Here is a 16773-nt window from a genome sequence, read left to right as displayed (position 1 = left end):
GCAGGTCTGTAGGAGGCCACAGGGATGATCGGGGGACGGAAGCACCTCTGCTATGAAGAAAGGCCAAGGGAGCTGGGGGTGTTCAGCCTGAGATGGCAGGGGTACATTTGTCACTGAGAGGGCAGTAAGGTGATGGCACTGCTGCCCAGAGCTGTGGGTGCACTCCCATCCATGGAGGTGCTCGAGGCTACTGAGTGGCTCTGGGCAGCCTGAGCTGGTGGGGGCAGCCAGCCTATGGCAGGGCTGGGGCTGGGGCTGGGGGGGGCCCTTCCAACCCAACCATGCTGTGATTCTGTGCTTCTATGCTGAGTTTGTTGTGTGTATTCCCTGATACAAATAGAACCTGTTCTCTTAATTTGCTAGCTGCTACTGTGAAACAGCACGTACTCTTGTGAGACCTGTCTGAATGATGGCTGTGGTTACATGCTTGGATAGTGAATTGGTAATACTGGTCTTTTGTTGAGGAAGAAATTAGGGAAATAATTATTTGAATGTAAATTTTCAGACCTATCGCTGAGCATTTTTATACAACATGGGCACAAATTATTTCTTGTGCTACTTTAGAGATCAGATGTGAAAGAGAAGCACATTTATGTGCGCTGCATAACTACAGAGTGTCAGGCACGCTTCAGCATTTGGAAGTATAGACTATTTTATTCATTTACTATATTAAAATATGGACAATATAAATTTATTATGCAGCACTTTTAAATAAGAATAAGGGTGAGGACATTAAATCCTCATCTCCTAGTGAAATGCTCTTCTGGCGTGCCAGCAGATGTCAGTATGCTCTTGTTACATAGCCCTTTGATTTTTTATTTTTTAAACAATAATTATCCTTCAGTTTCGTAACATGGGAGGAAACGCTGAGTGCTGCACCACCACCTTAATGCAGGTCTATTTAATTCAAGTATTTTACTTAAAAGAGGTGTTTTTTTGGGTTTTTTTTTTGGTCTTTTTAGGGTTTTCTACTGGCACACGAGACTGTGTAAAGCATGGCTAAGAACACAGTTTAAGATGCTTTGCCAAATGGAGATGTATTATTGATAACGTAGCACCTTTGTTTCCAACTGAACATTTCCTTTCCTGTAGGACTTGAATAATTCCCTTCATATATTCAGAAGCATTTTGAAAACTGCGGCACACTTTCTTTTCTGTTTGTGCAGCTAGTGAGTGTATTTAAAGTCTTGTGTTTAATCAAATCTCTCTCTCTAATTTGGAGATTATTTTGTTTTGTCACTGTTTATACATGGTAATCAAAACCAGCTGAGCTGCCTCTTGCATTTCAAAAATCAATATTGCTGTGGCAAAGTGATGCTTTATCGTAGGAAAGGATAACATGCACAGGCTCGAGTACTCACCACATTCAGCTGACCTGTTTTTATAGCAGTGATTAGAAGGGTCTGTAACGTTCCTCCGTTAGGCAGAGGGTGGTGGTGTGAGGAGCTGGAGAGCCGAAGCCTATTGCCAGGTAACCCAAACTGAATCCTGCTGGAGGTCATGGACACTGGAAGCACAGAGATGGTATTAAAGTTATTTTGGCAGGTTTGCCGCTGTAATGTGCTGTTGCAGTTGCTTCAAGATTCTTCATTACATTTCTAAGATGAATATTATTTCACATTTCATCTTTCTTTAACCCTCTTTTTGAGGCCTGTCTTTTTAGACTTTGTTTTCCATGCAGTATCTATTCATTGTGATCGATTCCTTCCTTCTTCTCATCTCAGGCTGTTTGGGTGATTTTTGGATCATGCAAATGAGAATTGAGGCAGGCAAAACAGATAAGAAGGATACCTACCTCTACAGTAAAAAACATATGGCATTGCTGAGGTGGCAGTTCTGGAAACAAGGCTCTTTTCTTTTCAGAGAGTAGTTTTATTGCATTTTTCCATAAGACTCTTTCTAAGGATATTGATAAATACCCTAAATCCTGTTAAATGTCACATCTGAATGAGTTCTAAGTGACTTTTTATATGATATACTAATATGGTTTAATCTGAAGTTGGGCTTAATCACCTGGAGCTGCATCAAAGAAACTATAAAATGATAGCTCTGCCTTTCATATTATTGGGGATATGTAGATATTGGAGGGTCACGTTAAGTTTGGAAAGCTATTTGTCATTTCTTTTTAGTAAAAAAAAAAAAGAAAAAATAACACACACCAAAAAATACTTTTCTCCATTGAGTAAAAACTAAGAAGCTCCAAGCAGTATCATTAATTGTTTTGATGCATTGTCTTCCCTGGCAGCGTCAGCACTGTCTGATAGTTCTTGCTTATTAGCAGGCTCCTGAGTCTGTCTTTCTCAAGCCTGCAAAACAACATGTAAATAATTGATAACTTCCATAGCTGGCAGTGGTATTGCACCTTGGACACCAGAAAATCAGATTTTATGAAAAATGGATGGGATCTCTATATTGCTTAACAATGTAGTTAACATCTCTAAAAAAAAACACCTCTGTTTGACAGAAATACAGTCAACTTGAAAGAGTCATACTCCAACGTAGGTTGTATTGAATCCAGAGGAGTTATTTATAAACACGTAGGCATCGCAAATGAGAAAGCAGGTGAAGGGAGCTGCATTTCTTGTGATAACACAAACATATATCAAGTATGTCTACATTGTTCAAAATATCAAAGACGAGCATTTACGTATGGCTTGTAAAGCTCACTTGTTCAATCTGTACATTGAAGTACGCCAGTCGGAAGCAGATGGATGACTGAGTTGTTCCTTTTGTCCACATACTTCATATATAAATGTTTAAAGTGTGATCTTTTTGGGAGATAATAACTTTAAGCTTCCCCCCCCCCCCCCCCCCCCCTTGGAAATATAACTCCCAATAGAGTTTAACCTTTCCTACTCCATGTCCCAGGTAAGCTCTTAGTTAATGAGGGAAGCAGCTGTCAAAGAGTGTTTTGAAGTAATTTTCGTGTTCGTGCACACATTTGTGAGTAGTCCAATTGTGTGTTTGTACTTTGTTCAGATGAAAGCTACTGTTGCAGATCATTCTGGGTCTTATGTAAATATCTGCTTCAGGACCTCAACTGCTTGGACTGAAATAGGGTTGTGGCTGTGGTTTACAAATGAGGCTAAACATTTCTAGGAAAATTGCAGCTGTTATAATAATTATACACCTCCTTTTCTTAAATCCTACTCGTTTATATGAATCTAAACTCTAAAATGAAGTAAAAAGCAGTTGAAACTTGCTGGAAGCACATACAAGTCTAGATGGCCCTGGCCAAATATAGCACCAAAAATTAATGCAGTTTCTTATCTTCTGTCACATTTGACAGTTATAATGGCATCACTTCCTTAATTTTGGCTTTAGTAGTTTTATAAAGGCCTACGAAACTATTCAGGGAGAGGTTTGCTGGGACATTTTCCACAGCCTTTAAATTAACAAGTGTAGTAGCAAATATCTACCCTCAAATACATTTGCATTTGTTTTATTGCAATTTATTTGATGTTTTTATTTCAACTCATTAAAAACATTTCTAGGAATAGACTGCTATTGAAACAAAATCATATTAGGATTTAATTGGTGTAGTGAAAATGCTAAGTAATGGTCTGAAGCAGTGATTGAGCACCTGGTGGGAAGGCAGGGCCAACCCAGGGGAGCTCAGGTGCATGCAATGTACTGAGTGATGAGAAGGGCTGGAGCCAGGATCCACCCCTTCCCAGCCCTCATTTAAGGGCTGGCAGTTTGGGTGAGGGTTTACTTGCAGGAGATCCCTGTGTACCTGAGGCCTTCTGAAAGTAAGTAGATTCTTTCCTTTATTTTTGTGTCTATGGTTGTTGTGTTTGAGCAAATCTTTGCTCACTGTAGCCTGTGATCTTGCATCTTTGTTATTACTCCTGTGCTTTCTGTTGCGTTACGCTTGGGTAATCAGATCCCTGTGTGCTTAAATATAATACGTACAGCTTGTGTGTTTTCCTTTAGAAATAGTACCAAAAACTTCTCCTCTTTCTTTGATTGCTTTCATTGAGGGGTTTGCCATGCAGAATGGTGAAATGTCTGGTCTGCAGAAATGCAGAGCAAGGAGTGGTGGGTGCTCTGATGGAAATGCTGAAGTAGCCCATTGAGAGAGAGCCACGTAACATGGTAACTGGTGAACAGATGCAGGAATCTGTGCGAAGAATACACCTCAATATATGTTTCTTCTCCTGAAAGAAAAACGTGACTCTCCTTCTAAGAGTAAAATGAGGTATTGTAAATGTAATTTGCTATGGGAAGACAGAAGTGATGATGTCTGTGAATGCTTCCCCTGGAGTTACACTTCTCTTTCCTTGGCAGAAGCCCTGCTGCTGTATTTTCAGAAATGGCAGCTGAGAGTCTGGCAAGCCCTACTTGCAGTATTTTCAGTTGGAATTGAAAATGTACTTGTTCAAAATTTGTATTTATAAAAAGTTCATCTCGGAGGAGGACTTGCAATGACTCTAGAGATTTCCTTTGGTTTTCACAAGAGTAGAATTATTACAAAGTCCTCAAAATAGCACAGGGATTGTGAGATGTTCTAGCAGTAAGGTCTGATCACAGCTCAATTTTACCAGCATCCAGCAATAACTTTTACTTGGGAATTAAAATGTTGATTTTTTTTTCTTTTTCTTTCAGTGTGTCAGTTGTGTGTGCTGTCTAATTTCTGAGAATTTCCTTTAGTGAGATTTTCCAGAATGCCAGGCACCATCTCTGTGTTCTGTCTTCCTTTGCCATCTGGTATTGTAACAACCCTCTCTCTGGCTATGCTGGGAATGGGGAAGCAACCAACTAGGAGTTATTTGGCTCTCTAGTTATCTGGTTGTGAGACTCAATATCTCTTGAAAAGTAGCTTCCTTCCTGCCCTTGAATATTAGTATTTTTTTTTTTTATGTCCACTACAATCTTTCTGACTTGGGAAGTTTCTGGCAAAGCATTACAGGTGCCCCACTAAAGTGTTGTGTATGCTCAGCTGTGCAGCTTCAGCTTTACAGCTGTGTGCTTTGTCATTCTGCTGCAGCCCAGGTGCTCAGTGCTTGTTCAGGAGTTCTTACTGCAGAAAAGAAGACCACCAAGAGGACAGGCTCTGAATGCTGTAGCATGAATGAAGTTGTGCTCTAATCAGAGTTGATTTATTGGTGTGAACAAGCAATAGAGGCTCAAATTGTGAAATTCCGGGTTCTCTGTAAATGAAAACCGTTCTTTTCCTGAGCACAGATGTAGGTGTATTCTTTTACTTGTTCCCAATAGAGTTCATAGGATTCCTGAAGACCCTAAAGCCAACAGAAAAGCGGAGTTTCACTCCCAGTCCCTCATATGTGAGATGCCAGGGCTGCATGATGAGAGGGCACTGTGACTCATTACTCCTGGGAGCTGCACAGCACGGGGAGCTGGCGACACATCTTGCAATAGGCGTAGTCCTAATGCCTGTTTTGCTTACGTTCAGCACATGGAATGGCTGCAAGGTAGGAAAAAAAAAAACTGATAGGATTACTTTATCTTAAAAGAAGACTTAAAAACACAAGTCTCTTGTAAGAGAGCGGGTAGTTGGATAGTTGACATACAAATAAAGAGCATGTGAAGTAAGCATCACTGGTAACAGAAATGCTGCAGCAGATTTGTAACTAGCTCTCTTGTTCCCCACCATCACAAACAACAAGTGTAGTTGCTGACGTTTCTCTATTAGTAGGTGCTTTTGTTGCTCGGAGATGAGAGGCAGGGTCAACAATATAACTGAGTATTTGGAGAAGTGCTAGTGTCTAAAAATCAATCATTTCAAGTGATTCCCTCAAAATTTGGTGATTTTTTTTTTTTTTTTCCCTACTAAGTCAGTTGATGGCACCAAGGTAAGGTGCCTGCATGTTGAGGCTGTCCCTGTTTGCTGCCAGAAGACCTCCTGGTCAGTTCACTGCCCCTTCCTCAAGTAGTGCAGGGGGAGAAAATAAGGTGAAAAAGCCCATGGACTGAAATAAAGACAGGGAAATCACTTATCTGCCACATTCATAGGCAAGCAGGCCCAACTTTGGGGAAATTATTTAACCAGTTAAAATAGTTAGGTAGTGAGAAACACTAAACCCACAACACCTCCCCCAGCCACCCCTCCCTAGGATCAACCTCATTCCTTTGTTCCTGACACCACTGAGCGGTGCAGGAGAATGTGGGACAGCAGCCTGACTGTAACAGTTGATGTCTCTATCCTGATCACAGAACTAGCCTAGGTGAACCACTTACACCTAGGCTAAGAGGTAAGAGCTCTGCCCCCCATTTCTCCATGACTGCAATAACAAAAGATTCATGACAATTATTTCATGCTCTGGTAACGTTCTGTCCAAGTTTTGCTTGATACCAATGTTCTGTCTATATCTTAGGTTACCAGAGCCTCATGGTGGGCTCCAAATAGTCTGCAGTGGGGTTGGGGCTCCCCCTGCTGCCAGTCCCCAGCTACTCCCAGTACTGCTCAGCAGCGCAGGTGGAAGAGGGGAGATGCAATGGAGAACCTCATTGGCTGAGACAAGGGCAGTAGATCACTTACCAATTATTGTCAGCAGCAAAAAAGACTTACTTGTAGAAGTTGATTTATTGCTAATTAAAATTGAGTAGAATGGTGCAAAACAAGGACAAGAACAAAACCACTGGCCATAGCTTGTTCCTGGGCTTGTCTTCCTGCTCCAGCATCCTGCCCCAGCTGTGGGGCAGGTGTCTCTTGTGGTGTGCTGCTTTCCAGGGGCTGTGGGTATGCATGTGTTCCACCTTGATCTCCCCATGGGCTGCAGGGAAGCTCTACTCCCGGAGCTCCTTGCTTCCCATGCCTTCCTCGACCTTGGTGTCTGCAGGGCTGTTTCTCACACATTTTTCTTGGCTTGTTGTCCTTTCTTAAAGATGTTTTCTCAATCACCACCAGCTCTGTGGGGCTGGCTTTGTGTGCCTGGATCAGTCCTGCAGACTCTGCACTCACACCCTGTACAGCATGTCACAGTAGGGCTCCTCTTCTGTTACCTTCTTGCTGCACCTGTTCAGTTTCATGGACAGCAGTGGCAAGGAAAGTGTTGAACCCCAAGAAGCTGGTAGTGGTGAGGGTGCACCCACCCACAGCCCCTCCTCACATGTCTGATTGTGTACTGAGCGTTGGCTTTCGATCCCAGAATTGGGACTGAGGATGTCTCAGTATTGGCATACTGGAATGAAAGGTCAGCTGTTTGTTGTGTGTGACTCCTACTCTGCTGGTCAGGGAGGATGGCTGTGCCACCTTTGACCTGTACTCTCTTCTTTCTGAAAGTGCCACATTGAGAATCTGAAAGTGACTGTGTGAGATGACTTGTTTTGGGAAAACATTTGTTCATTTTAGAAATCATCTCTTTACTGATAGAGACGTGCTAGGTAAAAGAGGAGACTGTTCAAAGAGGTGGCTGATTTCAGTGTCTCATTTTGAGAAGTTCTGTCTCTCTTGTTTCCCTCCTGCAGGGCAGGTTCTGCAGCGCTCAGATCAGGAGTTCATTGTTCATAAAAGACGTGGAGTGAATGGATCTGTAACTCAGGGAGCTGTAATGGTCAGGACTGTTTGCTGTCTGCTGCAATGCAAAGCCCTGTGGTTAGCTCTGATTTCCAGGCACAGCAACGTCTTCATGTTTTCCAGTTACATATGCTCAGACACCCTGATGTGTTGGAGACCTAAATGGGAGGTGCTGAAAACAATTTGTTTTTTTCCTATATAAGCTAAGAACAGACTGCTAATGAGGATGCTTTGCTTAGCTAGGTAGCGTAGGAAAACAATCTTTTCTTACTTTTTGTTGCTGATTGTTTAGCTGCTATGTTCTAGAATCATAGAATCATTAAGGTTGGAAAAGCTCTCTAAGATCATCTAGTCCAGCTGTCCACCCACCACCAATATCACTCACTAAATGCGAAGAGATTTCTGTTCAGCCATGCTTTCTTCATTGCTTTTTTCAGAAGAACGATTCCAATCACTTTGAACAAAGCAGAAAAATGTGATTTGCTGACTGGTTTGCTTCATCCCAGGAAGAGATCTGAGATGTATTCAGTCTTACTGCAAACGAGGCACTGTTGTTAATGAGAGATTTAATTTCAAATAGTCCAACACCTGCAGAAATGTCTGTAAGCAGCCACTGATTTAAAAAAAGGAATAAAAATGGACAGCTCATAGTATTTATAGTTTTATTCTGCTCCAGGTATCGTAGTGGGAAATAAGGGGTGGTTTTTCACACAGCTGTTGGCAAACTGATTTTTCTGTAGACAGTGCTGTTAGGTATTTTTATGTGTTGTGTGGTAGGCTTTGCGCTGTTCTGGGTTAATTTCTTGTTCAATTGCTTTTTGATGTTCTGTCTTCAATCCTTTACAAGAAAGGAGGGAAAAAAAGTGAAAAGAAGAGGGGGAAAGAAGAAAAGCAGTTAATTTTTTCTGAATGAGGAGAGTGTTGTTTGTAAGACACATGCACAGGAAGCGTGTGCCCATAGAGGGGTTCCTTTTGAGAGAGAGAGAAACTGATTCGAGATGGGCACACAGAGCCCTGATATAATGATGCTTCATGGATGGCAATCCTGCCCAGCAAGTTGGAAACAGTCAGGAGCTGGGGCTGTAGGACTGGTGTGTGTTTGTGTCAGGTAAGCAGAGTCAGGCTTACTGCCTTCGGTTTAGCTCCTTGAAGGCATCACATAGTGGTACCCTGATCACAGGTCTGCTTATCTCTGGTTCAGCAGCTTGCAGCTTGGTTGCCACAATAACAAAAGGATGCGCACCAAGGCTGCAGGGCAACTCGGCTGTCCAAGCGTAATGGAACTCCATTCTGGAGTCCAGATAGTCCAAATTGTTACGCATGTTAGCATGGCTTATGTGTATCAAAAGTACAGGAGAGGCGTTTTTTGCTGCTGTTGGTATTAGAATGATTTTCTCTTAATAGCAGTGGAAGAAAGGTGAGAGATGAAAAGCTTTTGAATATATTAGTAATATCACTCTGATTATATTTGATCGAGGCTAGGGAGAAGATAATATGGCTCTTTTATTTAGGATATGTCTCATTAGGTCTGTGACTGTCCCAGAAATCCGAAGAAATAGGTTATTTGGTCTGGCATATATAAGGAGGCTATTACTACTGATAGTAGCTTGCTTAATTAAAACAAGTTATCTGTGCAGTTTTATGGCCTTCATTACTGCAGTGTGACTGCATTCTCTCCCTGCGTACAAAAGCAGAGAGATGATCGTCTTCTTTAACTTGTTCTGTAGTTGATATTTACTGGCTTTCATGGGATCATCAGGCGAGGCTGCACCAAGCAGCAGCTCTACACCTCGCTGTAGCAGGGTAGTAATTCTGTGAAGGTTCAATTCTGCATCTGCTTCCCTGGGCCACGGGTGAGCCAGCAGCAGAGCCTGCAGCGGAACGTGGGCTAAGGCACGGTGGGGGGGGGGGGGAGGGGGGGGGGGGGGGGGGGGGTGAATGGAGATCTGCTATGCAAAGCTTTGAAAGTCAGCAAACTGACCTAGAACTGAGCTGTGTATTAGTAAAGAGCAGTGTTTTGCATTGCTGAGCAGGTAGGTTGCTGAATTGGGAATGAGCCAGAGCGTCCTCAGGGTCTGGCAGCGAGTGATAGTCTGGTTTGCATGTTGCACACGTGGTGCCCAGAATGGTCGCATTTGCATTTAGTGAGCTGCAGAGGGTAGTGTGAGCTCCCCATGAGATGGGCTGGATATTCAAAATAACTATTTTTTTTGTTTTCCAGCAGTAACCCCTCGGATCTGAAACAATGTTTGATATGTTCTTTGGGGTATTGGACCAAAAAGTAGACAAATGCTTTAGGGAGCAGCTAAAACAAGACCTTTTGGTTTTTTTTTCTCTCCATATTTCAATATATGCTTTATATATTGAGAAGAAAATAAGATCTGGTAATACTCTTTGGCTTCTGGCTTTTTGGCTTCTAAAATAGTTCATCCTATGCTGTGTAACTGACATTCTTACGAACTGAATATAACTCCAAGTTTGGGTCATCAGTTTTCTGCCCTATGGTATTTACACTGATTTAGTACTGCTTTTATGGCGACTTCAAGCATGGGGAAGTGATCGGGTTAGCAGCAATTTGTTTCAGCTGTCTGTATCTGAACTTTCCTTGGGAAGTTTCATTAACATACCATCATGGTTTAAAAATAGGACTTGACAGAACCTCGTCGCCTTTAATTATGTAATACAACGCATCAAGAAGCTTTTCATTTGATGTTACAATTATTTCAAAACAATTCAAACCATCTGCTTTTCCATTGTGAGGAGAGTTCTGCACTGCTTTTGTTGGGAAATATCTGTCTCTGAAGCTCTGCATGTAGATTACCTGCAGCGCTCCTGTCCTTACATTTAGTGAGCTCCTAAATGAGTTCTGTGTTGTTGCTCTCTGCGTTTGCAGCAGTTAAGAGCAGACTGGAGGAGCTGGAGGACGTGCAGAGCTGTGGATGCACTGCATGACATGGGTGATTTCTTGCTCCCAGGAGCTCACAGAGGGGTGCTTTGCAACACCCAGATCCATTAGCATTCTGCAGAGGAGAAGATGGTTTCTCTCCACCCACACAAAAAAGAAATACAAATTCTCGATAGGTGTTGTCATCTGGACTGCTGTCTCTGTGGAAACAGTATCAGTAATCCCACCAAAATGTGTTGATGCTTTAAGCACAAAAGAAATAGAAAACCATTTCTTTACTCCTATATTACTCTAGTGACATGTTAGCAGTCTGTTTAGTAACTGGGTTCTGAAGGTTTTTCCATTGGCTTGTTAAATGAACGGAAGCTGTGCTTGGAGACCAGAATTCACTTGCTGAGTTGCCTCTTTGGAAATGTGAGCTATTTATTTCAGGGGCCAGATTAATACTTTCCTTCTGAGTATGTGTGTCTTAATGTACCTGTGTGTGTATACACTGAGTCACAGAAAGGCTGAGGTTGGAGGCACCTTGGGTTCCGTCAGCCCCAGCAGAGCCACCCAGAGCAGGGCCCAGCTCCTTGGGCAGGTGGCTTTGGGGGAGCTCCAAGGAGGAGACCCCACAGCCTCTGGGCAGCCTGTGCCAAGGCTCCGGCACTGCACAGCACAGCAGTGCTGCCTGACGGGCAGAGGGAACTGCTGTGCTCTGGGCTGTGCGCAGTGCCAGGACCTTCTTACTCTGAAGTTGAGGTGCAGCTTTATATGCACTTCTGTTTCTGCAAAACCTATTGGTATGCTGAGCACTTCAGAATTTAACAGCTGGATTTTTTCATCTCTTCTTCCAATAACACTTCTTTCAGCCCCGTCCTAACTGCAAGTGTGATTCTGTTTTTGTTATTCCCTTGTTTCTTCTTGGACTCTGAGTAAAATAGTAAGGTGGATACATGAAACAAACCCATTATTTGCAAAGTTATACCGATTTTTGGTTTTTATGTATTTTTTAAAATTTAATAAACAGTCATCTTATAACGTTATATTTAGGCATCTGGGCAATATGGTAGAACAGAACTCCTGAATGTTGGGAAAATCCACATCCACGAGAAACAGCAGTAACACTGGCAACCACTCAAATAACCCTCAGAAAGGTTGCAGCTGAAGGACACCACTGCTGGATAGACAGATGAAGATATATTCCTCAACTCAAGAAGGGAACAGAGGATGCATTGTTGTATGGAATGATTAGATGACTGACTAATGAGCCTTGAGGTGCAAGGAAATTGGCTACAAAAGCAATTAAATAAGTCCCTGATGTTCTAATGTACTCTGTATAAATGCTAAACTCTTACTATGCTTAGTTTTTTTCATAGTATACCATTAAATGTTTGTAAACATACCTAGAAGTAAATTAGAGATGTCGATGTTTGTTATTTTAAGGCCAAGGTGGATCAGGAAGTGTTACTTGAGGCCAATCTGGTTAAGTCTTCTGCCAGTTCTGATAACATAAAAGGTACAGGGATCTCACCTGTTTTTGGGAAGGGAGTTTCTGTACTGGCCCGGGGGGCTTTTCTTGGAGGAGAAAATCAACACAAATATTTGACTTGGGTTTCCTGCTTAGAGTGTACATCCAAGTTTATTTGGTAAAAACAGTAAATGTGTAGTTCCATCCAGTGGAATTCTGTTGTTAGGTCATTCTGGGCAAGCCTGTCAATATAAGGCCGTAATTGCAATGTTGGAGTGCGCTTAATATTTTAGGAACAAAGTTAGGTTTGCTGAAAATATTACTAGAGGTGATCTTCAGATTTGCGCCCCCCACCCCATTATACCTCTAATAACCCATTCCTGTATAGATGTGTCACTAGTTCCTTTTTATTTTTCCTGATAAACATATGTAACTAAATGAGGCTTGTTTAATAAAAAGGTGCTTTGCAATCCTCTACTGTGGCTATAACTGCGTACGGGGGGGCTGAGCTAGGTGTTTGAAGTGGTTTATCTCCTCTGTAACCAGCTGGAGGCAAAGAAATGAGTTTGTGTGTGTTCAAGAACTAGCATTTAGTGCTGGGTGATGTTAACCTTACTGACAGAAAATCACGTTTGGTCTATAAAGACAACATTAAACTAATAATGTATTCATTTCTGATTTACCTCATTAAAATCAGAATCAAAGAGCCCTCAGCTCTTGGACTTCATAATATGTAATGTTGAACCCCTGAATTGTTACGTAAGTCCTGTTTTCCTAACAGAGTTCTGGATTGCTGATCTGAAGGAGCTTTATAAGAAAGTGACTTATGTGGCTTGAGAGATGGAGATGGAATAGGTACATCTGAAATGAATAAATAATATATAAGGACTGATACTAGCTTTGCCTCATGAGTTGGCCTTACTATTTAGCCGTAAGCAAGAGTAAGAAACAACAACAGAAGATGGTTGAGGTGGAAAGGTAAATATTTAATATTAGCCTCTGTGCAGTACATTTTCCTTTTGTTGTATTCATGGGAATATGTTTTGGAACTGAAGGAAAACGTCGCTTGGATTACAGCAGTGGCTAAAAGTGCATGTTTGAGGCATCAAAGTGCTAGACTTGGTTCAAAGGCACATGAGAAAATTCCTGGATTAGTCCTAAAATCTTCACATCTTTTTTCAGTTAGCCATGCTGAGTCTCATTTTGGTTTTCGTTTGGGAGTTGGCTGTATCAACCCCTTCTTTCTTTCCTGCTCACGGTGAGGCAGATAGCCAGGCAGCAATAAGGTTGGTGGTTTCCCAGTGGCACTCGTTTCTCTTGGACCTTCTGAAACTTATCCCCAGTCAACTGTGTGTCAGATTTTTGGGGTAGATTTCTTTTCTAAGACCTTTAGTATGAAAAAGCTGTTTTAACGGATTCGTGAATCTCTAATGATGTTTGTGTTTCACATGAAAGGCAGTTATATATACACATGCACCTACATATATTCACACTTTTTTTTCTTATTTGGAACTTGGAAAAAAAAATATTTGAAAATGGGACTCTATGAACTGCAACTGCACAACTGTTTCAGAAAATGTCTCAGAAGAGAAGAAAAATGTAGCCCTGAAGTTTGGAGTAGACTAATAGTGTAGCAGTTGCTTCCGAGGGCTGATCAGTCCACTACAATGCTTTCTGGTTTTGCTGGTAGCCTTGGCAAGGAGGTGCCATGTGAAGTTCTAAAGATGTGGTGTGGTTTCACTGACTTTCTCAGAACACTGCTGTCTGTATGAAGAACCAGCTTATGGTTGCTTTTTCTTGAGATAGAGGTTACCAAGAGCTCTATGCAGGCGTTGTAGGTAAGAATGATGAAAGAAATAAATAGGGAGCTTGAGAGAGGCTTTGTAGATAAATTTAACTTTTTTCTACTTTTTTGTAGAAGGCTAAACTTTTTAAGAGAGCCTACTAATGGTGTGAGAAAGTAAAAGAGATTGGAAAGTAACCACGTTAGAGGATATGTTCTGTTGTGGTCTGTGTTTTGGTTTATGTATGTAGCTTCCTTGCTCACAAGCAGTTTTGCAGGTTAACATGCGATGACTTGCTTGATGTGGAAGAGATTGCTATTCTGGACCAATATCCTGATAAATAATAGAGAACTCACAATTAAGTAATGTGTTTTAATCTTTAAACAGTACTCAAAGACCCAGCAGAAGGCGATGTGAATAGAACATTGGAAAATACGTGCCTAAGTACCTCCTGCCCATCTCTCCTATTAGGCTTAAATGAAATCAAAGTAACTCTAAGGAGGGTACTGTTGTGTTCTGTAAGCTATCCGTGGATGGACTTGAAGTACAACTTTGTATTCAGATTTTTATTCAAGTGTTTACTGAATAGAGGTTGTATATATGTGTGTCTATATATATGTATAGAACAACTGCTCATAAAACCTGGCATTATTCTTTAAGTTTCAAGGCAGAAGTTTGAAATGCTTTCAACAAAACTGGCTTTGAGATGAGATAAATGTAGGTAATGCCAGAGGTAGAGGGCACTGCTTGTTAGTGAGCAGCTCAGAACTGTCTCCTATTGAAATGCTTTCCCCTCTGATATTTCGTTTGTCTTAAGATGCTTTTTGTGGCTAACTGATGTCACAATTAGCAGTGTGTCAGCACGGTATGGTAACTATTGTCTGAATAGTGTGTTTCATAAATGGAGTTGACTTGGAGGTCATTTTTCCCCTCTTGAAGGACAGTTAAATGTAATTTTAGAACAGGGAAGTGCCCTGTATTGCACAATAACCTGATGATGTGAATAAATGATGTTTTATGTGCAGTGGGTTTAAAACTATAACTATTTTCCTTTGTGCTTACTGGTGTAGAGCTACTTAGTTCTCAGGGTGGGCTGGTTCTCCCCATCTCTGATATAAGTTGTGCTGCACTTCCTGCAGTATGTGTTGTTTTAGTTGTGGGCACTATAATGGAGCTGCACAAAACAGAAGCTTTGAAGGACTGCTGCATTTTGATATGTTTGCGTGTTTTCTTTCTGTGCTGAGTTGGGAGGAAAAATATAGATACCTTTTCAAGTGTTCAGGTAGGTGGGTTGAGGCACACCTAGGACTACTACACTGGGTTGCTCAGGAGGTACCTGGATGGCCTTGGGGATTCTTGTATATATGCCTGAATGGAGGAAGTAGGTGTGACGTTTGCAGTCCTTGTTCCTGGTGTGACCTGTAGAGTTCAGTTTGAATATTTGAGCAGGGATGAAAAGTGCATATTTGGTTAACTTCCTGGTGGGGGGAAAATAATCAAACTCATATCTTAATTCTTCATGGAGAGGCCCTAAGTGACACTATCTGGTAGCAAAGGTGGTGCATTTCCTTCCTCTTGCTGAAGACGTTCTAGGTTTGGTTGGTTGTTCTTTTAGATGGCAAATGTCAGAAGGTTTGGATCACTCCTTGTAGGGCAGAGTTTTGATTTCTGTCTCAAGGATAAAGCTGCGTATCTGAAGGTTTTATTAAGAACAAAATAAGAGATGGAAACTACAGTGTAGTACTCTAAGACAGTACCATTTTCTGTGGGACTTGTCTTGCCTTTTGCAATTAATCTTGATCATAGCTTTCTTTTCTCCTTGCCAAGTAGGATGCTGTAAAAAGAAAGGTGCTACGGAGTTCTCCCCAGAATAGCCTGCCAGCCTGCTTTTAGGAGCTGTCTCATGAAAGACTGCAGGTACTTTCTTTTTTTCTTCCACTCAGGTGGAGAAGGGAATTCAGCCTGGGCTTCCTACTTGGTGGATGAGTGCTCTAACCCCTGTTGAGGTACAGGTGTTCTTCTGGGACTGCTGAGTTTTGAAAGCTTCAAAGAATCCTTGGTCTCTTCAACGGGAGAAAAATGTGGATCAGAGAATGGGAGGCTGTAGAAGTATCAGAGTATCTCTGCAAGCTCACAAAAGGGAATGCAGTAGGCAAATACATGGTGCAGATAAATATATATAAATCATTTCAGTAGAATGTAACTTATACACAGAGACTATATTTCTATAGCTGCTATTTAGCATGTTGTTGTCAGAATATTGGAAAAGGAAGAAGTTACGTGACTTTATTTTCTTAATTTTACTTGTAGTTAGAAAAAGGATAAATTCCACAGGAATGATACTGAGCATGTTAATACTGAATATTCTTTATTTTTCCTCCAATTTATATTATTGAAATTGGTAAGTAAGGAGGAAGACAGGCTGAATTCAAACTTCAAGAAAAACCTGTTAGAGTAAACAAGTTGAGATTGAGGTGAAAGACATAGAAAAGCTACTTGTTCCTTAATAGATGTTAATGGCTTTCAAAGCTTCCTAATTCCTTTTTGACTCAGTCATCTGTAGCAGTTGTATAAATCACTTCTAATGATGCAGTAGTGCTGAAGAATGTTGTTGCGCCTTTGCAATGTGTCATTATTACTTGGAAGGGGGGGGGGGAACACCTGTATTGTTTGGCCTATATAAAGGATATTTAAGAAAAAGATTCAAACCAAATGTGGAGGAAACTTAAACCTTTGCCACAGATGTTCCCTTTCTGTAGGAAATGTAAATTGTAGCTGTGCAAAGTGAACTAAATGGAACATCTGTGAGTTCTTGTTTTCATTCTTAAAGACTTGATTCTTTTTGTTTCTACTTCTCTTAGAGATGCATATTTGCCTTGATCCTCCTTCCATTGCCTGGAAACTTCAGTGATGCTGAGCTCAGCCCCCCCATGAGAAGAGAAAAAACTGATCTCAATATGCTCTAGACATGACTAGATTCTGCAGGTTGGGCAGCACTTGCTGTGTAAACATCAGCAGAGTCCAGATGTCAGTGCGAGGTGATGATGTGCAGACAACCTGTGTTCTGTTTTGTAGTAAATGAGAGGCAAGGAAGAACTGTAGAAGAAAGGCCATTATGTTTTATTTTTAATATTGATTGTGTACAATAAGT

At 41.4% G+C, this 16773-nt stretch overlaps 1 protein-coding gene and 1 long non-coding RNA gene across 8 annotated transcripts in view; both read left to right on the top strand.

Moving 5' to 3' along the window:
* The window catches only part of RBFOX1 (RNA binding fox-1 homolog 1), a 748795-nt gene that overhangs the window by 11988 nt on the left and 720034 nt on the right, over positions 1-16773 (top strand). The window lies entirely within an intron of this gene.
* LOC101752299 lies at positions 3714-8100 on the top strand. The gene is made up of 4 exons (XR_001469119.4): positions 3714-3752; positions 5221-5435; positions 7432-7649; positions 7918-8100. It is a non-coding gene; the product is annotated as an uncharacterized LOC101752299 (long non-coding RNA).

Source organism: Gallus gallus, chromosome 14 (assembly GCF_016699485.2).
Source record: "Gallus gallus isolate bGalGal1 chromosome 14, bGalGal1.mat.broiler.GRCg7b, whole genome shotgun sequence".
NCBI classification, from domain to species: Eukaryota; Metazoa; Chordata; class Aves; order Galliformes; family Phasianidae; genus Gallus; species Gallus gallus.
The sequence above is the reverse complement of the archived record's forward strand: the minus strand, read 5'-3'. Positions and strand labels throughout refer to the sequence as shown.